This window comes from Sabethes cyaneus, chromosome 3, assembly GCF_943734655.1.
Source record: "Sabethes cyaneus chromosome 3, idSabCyanKW18_F2, whole genome shotgun sequence".
NCBI classification, from domain to species: Eukaryota; Metazoa; Arthropoda; class Insecta; order Diptera; family Culicidae; genus Sabethes; species Sabethes cyaneus.
This window is the reverse complement of record NC_071355.1, coordinates 192,933,408-192,948,272: the sequence shown is the minus strand read 5'-3', so window position 1 is coordinate 192,948,272 and position 14,865 is coordinate 192,933,408. Positions and strand designations below refer to the sequence as shown.

At 39.3% G+C, this 14,865-nt stretch overlaps 1 protein-coding gene across 1 annotated transcript in view; it reads left to right on the top strand.

The window, feature by feature from the left end:
* Positions 1-14,865, top strand: part of LOC128740531 (uncharacterized) — a 38,577-nt gene that overhangs the window by 20,173 nt on the left and 3,539 nt on the right. The gene's annotated exons all lie outside the window — the stretch shown is intronic.

Sequence of the window (14,865 nt, the reverse complement as noted above, 5' to 3'; positions counted from 1 at the left end):
TAGCCCTAGCCCTAGCCCTAGCCCTAGCCCTAGCTCTAGCCCTAGCCCTAGCCCTAGCCCTAGCCCTAGCCCTAGCCCTAGCCCTAGCCCTAGCCCTAGCCCTAGCCCTAGCCCTAGCCCTAGCCCTAGCCCTAGCCCTAGCCCTAGCCCTAGCCCTAGCCCTAGCCCTAGCCCTAGCCCTAGCCCTAGCCCTAGCCCTAGCCCTAGCCCTAGCCCTAGCCCTAGCCCTAGCCCTAGCCCTAGCCCTAGCCCTAGCCCTAGCCCTAGCCCTAGCCCTAGCCCTAGCCCTAGCCCTAGCCCTAGCCCTAGCCCTAGCCCTAGCCCTAGCCCTAGCCCTAGCCCTAGCCCTAGCCCTAGCCCTAGCCCTAGCCCTAGCCCTAGCCCTAGCCCTAGCCCTAGCCCTAGCCCTAGCCCTAGCCCTAGCCCTAGCCCTAGCCCTAGCCCTAGCCCTAGCCCTAGCCCTAGCCCTAGCCCTAGCCCTAGCCCTAGCCCTAGCCCTAGCCGCGAATCAATGACGTTGTTCAAAATTTTTGCTATAAGCGCTGCCTGTTGAACTTTTCTGCGCCTTTCCAGTTTGTCCAAACCGAGCAGAAGACAACGTTTACGATAAGGAGGAATATTCTTTGGGTCTCTCCAAAGCAAATCTCTGAGGGCAATACGGATAAATCGTTTTTGGATGCGTTCAATTTTTAGAATCCTGGTGAGCTGCTGTGGTTGCCAAATCACGCAGGCATTTTCAAGCAAAGGACGGACTAATGCACAATATAAAGATTTCAAGCAGTGGGGATCCTTAAAATCTCTTCCGAGTTTGGAGATAAGTCCTAGCTGTCGGAATGCTTTGGAAATAATTGCAGAACGGTGAACGTTAGCGTTAGTTTAGAGTCGAGTAAGTTGCCGAGGTCGCTAGCTTGTTCTACCCTCCGGACAGTATTTCCGTTTATATTGTAGTCAAAGATGATAGGGTTATGAGAGCGATGAAACGTTATTACTTCACATTTTGCGGTGCTCACTATCGAGTAGTTGAACTTGCACCAATTCACAAAGGCATCTAACAATTTTTGGAGCCGGCGACATTCGTTGATAGAGCGCATAGAAACAATTTAAGATCGTCAGCATAGATGAGTGCGCATCCGGCTTCTAGTAGCATAACTACATTGTTGAAGAACAACATGAACAGCAAGGGCCCCATATTGCTTCCTTGAGGAACACCAGACTTATTTGTAAACACAATTGAAACAGTAGATTCTAACTTGACTAGTAAGACTCTATCGCGTAAATATGATTCAAGCCAAGCCAATAGGCTCTGAGGCTCCCAAACGATGCAATTTCCGTAGAAGGATGCGATGATCGATCCGGTCGATTGTGTCGACTTGTGCTTTTTCTTCAAATTGCGTGAAGCAGGAGGCAAATTCGAGTAGGTTGGTGGAAACCGATCGACGAGGCATGAACCCGTACTGGAAAGCTGATATGTAGTTTTTGGTACGGTTAAGCATGGCAGTGCCCACAATAATTTCAAAAAGCTTGAAAGCTACCGACAAGCTGGTAATTTTACTGCAGTTCCTAACGTTCCGACGATCGCCACTCTTATGAACATGAAGAATCGTTTCTAGGAACGATCCTTCTTATTCATGCCTTGTGCAAAAGACTTGTTTAAAATACAACAAAGTGGTACAAAATATAGATAACTGAAATGCGCAGCGACAAAAGATAGCGATTGGGATTTCATTTGGTCCGGGGGAAAATGATCGTTTCAATCTAGGAGCTGCTTCAATCACTGGAGTAATTCCGGAAGTGTCGAGGTCGATGAGTCCTTCGGGAACATTCACTGCGCTAAAGTTTTTGGAGCGTTTTAGTAGAATACGAAACCTAGAATTAAATAAAAAGCCCGAGTTCCAGATCTAAAAAAGATACTGAGGAAGTCTGCAAGTCATAGGCGAAATACGTATTTGTCAAGAATAAATATACATAGCAGAATTAAATAGGAAAAGTTTCCTTTTTATTTAATTCCACATTTACTGCAGCCAATTTAGTTTCTGCGTCGGAGGCACTCAGACAAAAGGATGCAAACATTTCGCAGGAGTCTGTAGTAGAGCACGATTCTGAGCCATCGAGATAGACGTTGGCGGGAAAAAATAGCATTTGCGTTTCGAGTTTACAAAACTCCAAAAGTCTTTTGGTTTTTTTCGCAGGTTAGTTTGCACACGGAGAACATATGACTGATACAGGGAGGCGTTCAAATCCAAGTTTGAATTCAAATCCAAATTAAAGTTTAAATCCAAGCCCAAATGACTTATACAGGGAGGCGTCAAATCCAAGTCTGAGTTTAAATCCAAGTTAAAGTTTAAAGTTTATCAAACGGCGTGGTGGTCTAATTGGTTAAACAACACGCTCAACTAGAGATTGAGAGCTGTAAGTTCGACTCTCACCCTTGCTTAGTCGAAATTTTTAGTCTAAGATCAAGATTTTCCGTTCATCTTATTTTTGATTTGTCACATTAAACATTTACTCTTCCCGTAAAGTTAAAGTTTAAATACAAGTCCAAATTTAAATCCAAGACCAAGTTCCAATCCAAGTCCATGTTACAATTCAAGTCCGTGTTCAGATCCAAGTTCAAGTTCCGATCCCTGTTCAAATCCAAGCCCAAGTTCCACTCCAAGTCCAAGTTCAGATCTAAGTCCAAGTTTAAATCCAAGTGTTCAGAAGCAAGTCAAAGTTCAGATTCAAGTCCAAGCTCAAATCCAAGTACAAGTTTATATCCAAGTCCAAGTTCACATCCAAGTCCAAGTTTAAATCCAAGTTCAAGTTCAGATCCAAATCCATGTTCAAATCCAAGTCCAAGTTCAAATCCAAGTGCAAATTCCTGTCCAAGTCCAAATTCAAATCCAAGTCCAAGTTCAAGTCCAAGCCCCCATTCAAATCAAAGCCCACATTCAAATCCTAGTTCAAGTTCAAATCCAAGTCCAAGTTCAGATCCATGTTCAAATTTGAGTCCAAGTTCAAATCCTAGTTCAGATCCAAGTCCAGTCCCGTGGAAATTTTCCTTGGCGTCAACAATTTGGTCAACAATCTCACGTACAATTCCGTGCTTTTGGTTTGGCCATGATGTTTTGGTTATCATCTCAATTGAGTGTTACTGTAACTTTATATGTTGACAGTCCATTCCCTTAATTCCCAATTTGATTGCGATTGCTTTGCATTTCATTTTGTTGAATTTTGTTCTGTACACGTTGAAAATTAATAAATTAATAAATAAACATGTTGCGGGTCAGCTGCACTGCACTGAAAGGACTTTCTTTCACCATCCTGATCACTCAAACCGAATTAACGTATAGATTATAAGCGTGTTTACCTCATTTGAGGCTAGCTGCAGTCACACAAAATACCTCGAATAATTGCTCTAACACTCACCGCAGAAAGCGTTTTTCACCGATGGAACCGAGTTAGGCGAGAAACTAATACCTTTTGTGTTGCAAGATTTGGGCCGTGCGCGAAGATCAATTATTTTCCAGCATGTTTCGCTTGGCCACCACAGGCAGCCACCGCCATACTCGTCGAGTCATCCACTTTGGTACAGCTCGGCTCGGGAAGATGTTATTTTAATATAAGATTTGAGGAGAAGCAACAATATCAACAGAGAAAAAAATGATTAAATGTCTTGGGCGTGCGCCACGCCACACACCGGGGACAAGGGAAAAGCTTTTTTTTTATTTTCGCGGTGGCTCCTGCACTGCTGTCGATGGAGCTCACCGCGCACGGGAGAAAGAGCCAGAAGTGGATTAGGCATTAGGTAGCCCGAAGAAGCTTTTTGTGCTAAATTTGGCCAAGATGGACTGTCAGAGTGGTACTTCTAGCGGAGAAGTAGTAAACCGGTTGGGCTGCGAAACACTATCATTACCGCAGTTGAATTTTCGGTGAAGTGTGCCTAAATGACAAGGCCCCGGGCACCCTCTCCGTCCACATCAAAGACAATGTTTTAGACGAACGGCAGCAGCGGAATGGAAAATAGCAAACTCATTTAACATTTCGGCCGGTGGTGAATCGATGCAAGCCAAAACAAAGTGGTTCAGCCTGAATACGGACCGCGGCGCGACGCGGCGGCAGTCGGAGATCCTAATAACATGAATAATAGTTTTCAATTTTTCATTTTCGACAGTAAAAATGTTGCCTTTACCCGACAACCGATCGTTAAAATACGGTAAATAATATACGAAGCCGCCGGTTGTGACGTAGTCTATTGATGCTATCGAAGCCTTTGATCGTTCGTTATGCTGGTTTTAAAGTAATTTAACACATACAAACAATGAAATGAATGAGTTATAAAAAATTAGTCTAGTTTTTATTCAATCTCATGAATTTTGCATCGCCATCAAACTATGTACTAGTTTCTGTCCCGCGACGGTTAAAAAAGGATCAAGAAGAACTCAGCAAAAGACAACACTGATGGATGCTAGGTATGCAGTAGCTTTCAATCTGCGGGCCCATGAAATCGGATTTCGACAGAAACGGACGATCGAGCGAATGGAGCGCACATTATAACAACTACATTATATGTCCGTGGCCTTAGATTACAATCGCTTTATTAGGAGTTGGTTGAAATATTGCTATTTTGCTTACGCTTTAGGTCGAATTTACGATTTGATCACTCTACATACTGATTGATTTGGCACCTAGACATCGTCTGTGGGGAACTTGTTTGTGGTATGCTTATGCATGCTTATTCACGGAGTGTTTAGTTGGTCTATGTTGTTACTCGTAGTTGATTTGAATGAAAAAAAAGATCACTGCCTAATTGCGGACTAATTCAAATGTACAATGTATGGCAGCCAAATAAAACCAAATTCAGTGTTTAATTTTTTAAAAGCAATTAGGCTTATACAAATTTGGAAAAAAGTTTATGTCCTGGTCTCGAAATATTGTTCAAGGGGGGGGCAAGAAAAAAATAATAACATCAAGCCTTCAAAACCGAAACAAAGGAGTAGAAACAAGTGTTTATTTTACCATATTAATGCATATTTAATACAAAAATGTTGTACAGTACTTAAATTTTAGTTCAAACCGAACCAATCATTGAAATGTTTGAGGAGATAAACCGTTACGACTGCCTAGCAATGAAAATCTTATTCCAATTTAATTCAAGTTTCGCACATTGCCATAATCCATACTAAAACTCCATTTTGAAGCAGAAGAAGACAAAGCACAGTACAAGAGCAATATAACTTAACATGACTTGATTTGATGTTAATGTCGCGGCCACCATTGATCCCAATGATAATCACAACATGACAATGGCAATTCAGTAACATTCTTTCTGCATGCATTCAATGCATGGTAAAATATTGTATTTGTAAGGTAAAATTGTAAGCTTTATGTACCCAACATCCAAAATTAGGGTAAGTTCTTGGACACTACGGAATAAAACGACCAATTGGAGCCCCGAAAGCACTGAATGCTGATATTCCGGAGTGTCTAATTTGCTGTATTTCTATTTTAATCTATCTACTACCGATGACAGCATAAAATAACCCTCCTGCAATTCGGAATATATCCGTCAAAAGCGGTACCAAATTTCACTAATATATTGTTTAGTTTATTGATGCCTCAATCTAATTCGGTTCTTTTAAAACAAGTTAAAATAAAATGGAATAAGATTTAAAGTAAATGGAGCCAAAAGTCTGATTTCAAGCACATCCAATTTTCGACTTTGGGAGCGCCTGCGACCTGTAGCAGGAATCAAAAAACTTAGTTGGAAAGTTGATCGAGACTAAGCGGATAATTACTTTAACTTTGCACATATTGGGTAATTTAGACTCGATTCAGAATGTAAACTCGGCGAGCTGTAAAAAATCTGCTTATCACTAAAGAATGCAACATAATATGTATTACACTTTATTTTTTTGCCCCTTAAATTTTCGAAAATTTTGGAAGGGGGGGGCGACATAAACTTTTTTTCAAATTTGTATAAGCCTTATATAGTTTGATTTCACTTCACTCATTTGGCATGGACAGCTAGTTTTGTTCTTAAACAAACACATTTAGTAGTAAAGTTTTCCGCACACGAACAAGAATTATTCAAAGTTTACTGTTTGCTCAAAACACGTGCGATGGAAAGTTATCCATCTGACACTCGCTTGCATGGGTGGTCCAAACTAGTTGCAACGAGACCCGCTGTTTTCGATTCTCCGTGATGCACGCGGAACATACTAGTTCTGAATTATGAAACTTCTCGCAAACAATTCTAAGAACGGTGCTTCATTTGTTCATCCTGCAAACGCTCATCAGTTTCAAATGACAATCATTGGAGCCACAGCCTCTGGCACATTCATTGTAGCAACATCACCGGATAAAGCTCCTTTAATATTGTCACCTGACACTTGGCCAGATAGATTACAGCTTATGTTTTATTTCAGAGTACTCAACAAATCCGCTAACGTTAATTAATCCACGAGCAAAAGCTGTTTCGGCCCAACCCTTGCACGATCTGTTCAAACCTAAAACCTAATTTCCATTCGAAATGACACCCGCAGTGTCGATTCGAGACAAGCCGTAATCCTTGCGGTTTCGTTTCTTTAATTCTGACTTATTTTTGCGCGCACAAATCAACTGACCGATTTTACATACCCCGACCGCGCTGACCGTCACCGCGTGCCCATTCTTCGCAGGGGAAAAAAGCTAAATCCAGCTTCACCGCGCTGCGCTGGCTGGCCGGCCGGCCAAAAATGCTTCATATGTTTCAATGAGAATTTCGGAATTTTTGACGTGCCATTAACATAACATTGATTTCCATCACATATTCATCAAAGACTGGTTTTAACTTGGCCTACCCGGGCTTAGATCAAGCGAGCAATTTTTTATTTCCCTCGAAAACAAAACACGAGAGTAGCAAAAAGGCTTGAAAAAGTTGAAATACTGAACAAGAAATCGCGCATGAAGAAGGAGAATAAATGTTAAAAATGTGGCTTAGAAGTCAAGTTTTTGATATTATTTCCCTTCTCGGCTGCTGCCTTCGTCCGCCACGGTTAATTTGTGGCCACCTTTTGCTATCCATCGGCGCGCGGTTCCTTCGACAGCCACTGCCAGGCCGCCGCGCATTCGCTCTACGAGTGTCGATATTATTTGATTGGATTCGAGATCGGCCATTCGGTGTTTCTCTACCTTGCTCCTATCATCTCTCTTCAATCTACATATATGGACATGAGCCGCTTTTTGTCGGGTTGGAATGATTTGTAGAAAAAAGTTAATATTTCTATTATTATCGAGTTCAGCCCGGGCGAATAAAAGCCATTTAGGAAGGCAAATAAAAATTGCGCATTGCCAGAGCCGGTCACGTCGGTACGTAAATTATACATTTTAAGGGACCTCCAGTCAGCTTGTGATTAACAAAAGAGGAATGATGTTAGATTAGACAACCTGCTCGAGGTTTGTTTTGCCGGATCATAGAACAGCATAGTCAGCCGAATTAAAATTAGTCGAATTCTATTGTAATGAAATTTGAAAAGGATGCTGAGCTGTCATTTCGAACGGTTCTGTCTGGCCTTGTAATGATCCAGTTTTATTTACAAAGCCGATGAAGGTATGTCGCTGGGAAATATTCTACTCGAAGAATGATAATCCGTATTCTGTTAGATATTAGAATAGATTTTTTAGATTTGACCCTGAATGAGGAAATTAGAAAAAAATTAGAATTCAGACAACTTTTTTTTATAATTTTGACCTTTGATACAGCATTAACAGTTTTAATCCGGCTCGATTTAGGCTCCAATAGTCCAATCGGCGCAAATTGAAACCGTGTCTAATCCGTTTTTACCTTTGTTATACTATAACAAAGGTTTAAAAATTGGTCGAAAAACACGAAATTGATCCGAGGCCCGGAGGGCCAAGTCACATATACCAATCGATAGGGTTCGACGATTTGAGCAATGTCTGTGTGTGTGTGTGTGTGTGTGTATGTATGTAATGATTTTTTCTATCGCCTGTTTCTCAGCGATGGCTGAACCGAATGGTTCGCTATTACTTTTGTTTGAAAGGTGTTATTGTCTAGTAGATCACTATTGAGTTGTTTCGTGATACGACGTTTCGTTTAAAAGTTATAAGCAAAAATGTGAAAAATACGTGACACGGGTTTCTTCGGAACTACATGACCGATTTCAACGATCTTAGTATCAAATGAAAGCCCTTATTTAAGCTAAATTGTTCAGGAATTTTTAATTGAAAACAAACAAGTAGTTTAAAAGTTATGCTTAAAAAACCTGTTTTGACAAGGTAATAATTATCGCCTGTTTCTTAGAGATGGCCAAACCGATTTATGTGCTATTAGTCTCATTTGAAAGATAATATATCCTAATAGATCACTATTGAATGATTTTTTGATTGGACGTTTAATTTGAAAGTTATGAGCAACCGTATACACCACACCAAAATTAACAAAAATTTATAATGATTTTAACCAAGATAATTTACCTAATTTCAATTATTTTAATATCAAACGAGAGGTTTTGACACTACGAATATATATGCAAAATTTCATAAGAATTGGTTGTACCGGTCAAAAGATATTACCCCTCGAACACTCGCGCCAACTTTTGCAACACAGTTACTCGCGCGCACTATAATCCCAAACCAAAGAAAACGTGCGTACTAGAGTTTTGACTGGGAAAACTTGGTTTTAGGTTTATCGAACCTTTAGATTAGTTTCTTGAAATTAAAAGCTCTATCGTCTGGTGGAATCTAAATTTTGATTAATCCCCCTAAAAGTGAATAAAAAAAATTATTTTTCGTCAGTGTCAATATAACACATTGATGTGTTCTGCAAAGTTATAGAGCATATCATTACAAGAAATTTTGCTAAAGACAGTAACCTTCCATCTCTGCAGCTAAGATAGAAAAGTCTTATTTATTGTAAAGGAATTTGTAAAATCAGGTTTTATATTTTTGCTCTTTTTGTAATTGTAGTATGACTTTTTCATGTATTACAAAGTTGTACAAATGATAAAAATACACAACTTTGCTGAATATAGTATACCTCTATATTTGCTTGTTTAGGAACTGTAGAACTTTGATTATAAAAAATACCCTAATTTTGACTACGAATTACTCGACTACCAGCAGATGGATACATTTTAAACATTTTACATTGGGTAGTTTTGCTGCATACAGACACCATTTTCCCATATGGAGAAACGAGAGAAAATTCCACTTGGGGTCAATTGCGGTACACCTCGCTTGCTGATTGCTTCGTTTCTGTGATGGCGGTTTATGCTAATCTATTTTCCCAACAATTTAAATTATTAATGCATTGAATAATTATGACATTTTGCTCAGAATAAGTTTATTGAAGAATATACGTTAGTTCAACAACGATTTGTAACTTTATAACAATATGGCGTTGAAAAACCTACACGTGTTGTACAAAATATAAGAGCGTGAGTAACCGAAGGTTAATAAAAATTGATGAAAATTATTCTAGAAAACTCTATTGATGTGAATCAAATAGAATGGCATTACAGGAAATTATGCATAGTTCAAAAACCTATAAACTAGACCTTTACTAGGCAATGTATATGTTAAAGAATAAGATTTCCTCTTGCAACTTGCTTTTATTTGCACTTACTCAAATTAATAACAACTTACTTATCCTTACTCAGCAATTTCATGAAAAAAGGATCTATCAAAATTTAAAAGTGTTCCTATTTTGTTCAAAATTTGTAAACTTATTCAATTTTCAAAAATTTTATGTAAACCAACGCATTACGCAACGTTGACCAATAGATGAATTATGTTCCGAAAACGTGTCGATTTCTATCTCAAATAGCAAGTAAGACCGTATAACAAAGGTTCCTTTCACCACTAGGTGGATTAAATCGGGTTTTTTAGAATTCGTTTATCGTGGCGTGTTGACATAAAACAAATTAAATTGAAGTGTAAGTGTAATTCGGCCAAATTGTGTAATCGATTTTTGTGTAATTAGTGATCAACCAGTAGCTGAAATTCAAACATTTTCGGAAACACTTTTTGTTGCCGTACTAAATTTTGAAAGGGAATCGTCAAAACAAAGTTAAGAAGAATAAGAAGCCACGTTTCACGTCCTGTCTTAGGTTTATATAAACAAAATGCATCAGGATGATCTGATAGTGAAACTGTAACATTTCTGCCCACGACTAAATATTATCAAGTTGACAAACCTGGCTGACTTAGCTTTCTTATCGCACAGTAAGCTTGTCGTCGTCTTTCGGCGGGCGGCGCAGCTTCCAGCGAATGCGCGCAATTTTCGGCACCGTCAGGCTGCCTCAGCCCGCAAGATTCAACCGAGACGGGCTTCATACCAAATGTTTTTCGTTACTGAGAGTTTAGGGCGCATCTTAAGCATTATCAGAAAGTGGTCCGAGTCCAGCGTTTACGTTTGATAGGATCTGACGTTATCGATATCTGAGCAGTGAGCTGTACCGGCAGTGGATCAAAACGTATCCGGTCTGTGTTTCTGTATGACTCGGGGACATCCTCGTGTACTTATTTGTGCTGGAAGAAAGTAAAGTGTGCGAATCTTCCAATCCCAGTTCATATTCTTACTCTTGGTCGACTGGAGCGTTGAAATCCCCGATGATGATTTTGGCAGCGCCATCGTTTCAAAAAATATTATATATGTATGACCGCATTTCAAGGTCAAGACTAAAAACTTGAGATTAGTCTATTAGTCTATGATATAAGGCCATTACAAATATTTAAAAAAGGTTTTGTCCCTTCGGTGTTGGGCCACGGGGGGGTGGGGTCGAAAAAAAACAAAGAGAATTTTTTAATCGAGCAAAAATATATGGATTTTAGGCATTTTTACTTAAAGTTTACCATGCTGCATCAATATCCGTGCACTTAAGAGGATCACATTTTTAATACGCTCCGTAAAAAATAATTTCGAAACATAACGATAATTGCTTTGTTCTGTTATACAATTCAAAGGTTAAACGTGCAGTAGCATATCAATTTTATAATAGAAACTCAATAAAAGCTTTAAAATAAGAGAAATAAAATGGCTTGTCTTGTTCATAAATCCGGGCACTTCACATCTTAATGAATCAAAATCTGGACACTTTTGAATCGTTTTCCGGACAGGCAATATTTTATCTAAAAAACTCATGCCTATAGGCAAACAACTTAGCAATTGTACAAACAAGCATTGAATACTCATTTTTCTATACAGTTTTTCACTTTTAATCCTGACTCTGCACTAACAGTAACGAAATCCAACACGATTTTCTCCTCATCACTTGAAAGCGCAGTCTGAATGCCTCTGCGACCACCAGCATATCTCCAATCCACATTCAAGTGTAGTTTTTAGTATTCCAAATATTTTGACGGTTCCATGAATCGAGGCTCCTTCTTATATCATAGCTACTGCATTGTTCAGCGTGTCCATTCGCATTTTTCAAGAAAAACATTAAGCAGTTGCCATCAACAGTCAAGCATGTCCGGATTTAAAAACATGGTTTTAAATCCGGAAAGTATAATAATTTAGTAAAATACACCTTATTTTAACACTTGAATGAATTACACTTCCTTAAATAATTAAAACTTACCTTCTTTATTGATGCTTAGCTTAAACAATTGATTTCCTTGTTATAATAAGTTCCCAAAACTTTAAAACTTGAATGTACTATTTATTAGTAATCTAAGAAAACTCGCAGGAAAAAGACGCTGTTTGACACTAAAGTTACGTTTGGATTTATTTGAGTTTTTCTGCGCAGCCTACTTAGCCACCGATTATGTTTAAGCAATCTTAGATATATTTGCAAAATTATCTACATAGCTACACTTCATAATTGCCATTGGCGTAGCTAGGAAATTTCCCTGGAGGGGGCCCAGGGGGTGCCTCCCAAAAAAATTTTGATTATGATCCTGTTACTCTGGCTATCACCGATACCACAAGGTTTTGTAGAGAAATACCAGGCGGGCTTGATGAGGGTCCGCGCATCACATGTTTATTGATTTCAAAGCAACATACGATACAATCGATCGAGACCAGCTATGGCAGATAATGCACGAAGACGGTTTTCCGAATAAACTGATGCAACTGAGTAAAGCTACATTGGAGAGAGTGTTGTGTTTTGAGTGCATCTCGGGTATACTTTCGAGTTACTTTGAGACGCGGCGAAAGTTGGGACAAGGTGACGATTTATTTTGCATGCTATTCAACATCGCACTTGAAGGGGTGATCCGACGAAATCGACGATCTAGGACGAGTGTTCTAAACATAAATGCGGCCAAGACCAAATACTTAGAGGAAATAAACGCGTGCTCTCGTGGACGGTAACTGTTGATGGCGACGAACTAGACGTGGCAGATGGGTTCGTGTATTTGGGATTGCTGGTGCACACGGACAACAACACTAGTAAGGGGATCTAGTTGCGCATTTTAGCGGGAAATTAGGCTTCCTTTGCCCTTCGCAAAACGCTATGTTCGAGCGGAAGCTACTGCGGATGATATTTGGCGGAGTACACACTGAAAGCGGAGATTAACGGAGACGTATGAATCATGAGCTACAAGCACTGCTTGGAAAGATTACCATCGTCATCTGGCAAAAGTCAGTAGGCTACAGTGCACTGCAGTGCGACGAAAACAGTTCTCTTCAACAACTGCACCAGCATTAGAAACAGGGAGGCTCAACGTGCAAGATGGTTCGACCATGTCGAAAGTGATTTGCGACTTCTGTGACTCGGAAATTTGCGACGAGTGGCCCAAGACGTAGTTGAATGGAGACGAACGCTTCAAACAGCATGAGCCGAGGTGGCTACTAAGCTACTGATGACGACGACAACTACGCTTTTGCGATGTCTAGTGAAAAAGAATATATCTACACAGCGGAATTCCACTGTTTGAACTTCGATTTCTATTTCGTGCTAGAAGCGTTAACTTAACTCGTACACTCATTTTTCGAGTTTTTCAGGCTGTAGAGCCCAAAGACAATGGATTTTATAAAAAAAATTTAACTCATATCCTACAGATTATTTTTGTGCCCCCCGATTTTTCAAGCCAATTTCCAAGGAAGGGGGGGGAGGGTGGTAAAAGCTTTGAAAATGATTTGCAATGGCCTAATTGGAAAACTGATATAATTAGAAAATTTTTTTTTGCTCAAAGTATGCCCAGTTTACTACTAAATTTACTACTTCTATTTTTGCATTTTTAGGGTGGTAATATTTCCACAAATTAGGGTGATTCAAAAAAAAAAGTTTTAAATGCGTACCAAAAATACGATGTCTTTACAAAAGTTGTAGAACATACTAAAATTAGTAACTTTGTCGAATATAGTAACTATCTATCTCTTATGGTTGTCGAAATATAATGATTTGTATGTAAACAGCACTTAAAAGGCACTTTTTAAGATAACTGTAACTGTTGATGATATGTAATCAGATACAGACAACTGATACTTGCTTTTACAGGTTTTATGTTGTACTTTTATGTGTAAGTTGTTTGATCTGCCACCAATTACCACCGTGAGAAATATTTGAGCTCAAAAAAGTACTATTTTTCATCGAAAAAGCTCAATATTTCAGCAAATTTAGAAAATAACGTATAATAATGTTTCACTAAAACGTGACAAGACAAATAACTTTCTAGAACACTATGAGCACGTAAAAATTGACCAGAATAAGTTAGGGACAAAAAACGGTTTTTAAGGGTTTGTCCACAAATAACGCTTCATTGCTAATTTATATGAAGAGATACAGCTATGATGTCTTTGACAAAGTTGTTTGTATTGATATTTATCATATCTTTGCTGAACACATCAAACCTGTATCTTGAAAATGTGAGAAAATAAATTTCGTATTTCACTTTTAAGGGGTTTAATCATATAATGGGGGGCTCTGTAGCCGCAAGGTTACGAAGTCTGCTTTGAAAAGCGAATGGTCATGGGTTCGAATCTTAGTAGAATCAGGCCATTCGATGGCAAAGTGACTTTAGCATGGGTTTATTCTCAGGCCCTCACCACCCTTCTTTCGTTATCCCGATATGGCCTATTGATAGTGCAAAAATGAGACACTTATAGTTAAATGCACTGGTTAGCTGTTCCAGGGATGGCAATAATTGGGGACAGCGCTGTCATGTGGACCAAGGTGGGTAAAGTAGAGAAAATGCATTGAGGGAAGGGTACTCAAATTACACACAAGCACGCATAAAATTCAATAGGCATATCGCTCACTCAATAGCGATCATAGCCAAAATAAATGCAGTGCGGGTTATACAGCAAACACCCGGGCGATATCACAATAGATCAAACCATACTGGTCGCAGTGATGAGTCCATACAGGAGAGAAAAAAAAATCACATAATGGTTCCTGTCAAATAAAGGGTTTTTTAATGCCAAGAAATATCGCCAAAGACACCATATGCGAAAAATTTTGCGTTTCGGCGTAATCTCACGCGATTACGTATTTCGCTACAGCCTGAATTCGTTAATTGGGCCACGACTGCACTCCAGCTGATTCCCTAATTGGGCCGACTGACAGTTGTTAGAAATTTCTAAACTCGAAAATTCCATACAATTTTGACATTCAAGTTGTCACATAGCCCAATTAGCGAACACCCAATTAACGAACCGCCCAATTAACGAACCACCAATTAACGAAACTTTGCTGTATTTGGATCACTGTGCAGGTTGGCCCATTAAGGGATAAAATGTCTAAAACACTCATTTGGTTGTTCATATGACCTTAAAGAAATCATTAAATAACTTAAAAGGAACAAACAAAAGAATTATTTTTGGAGCTGATATAATCGGGAAAAAGGCTGATATAATCGGGAGTAGATATAATCGGGTGCAGATATAATCGGAACCATACTGTAGTTGCTTCAAAGGGTAAACAAATGAGGACTGTC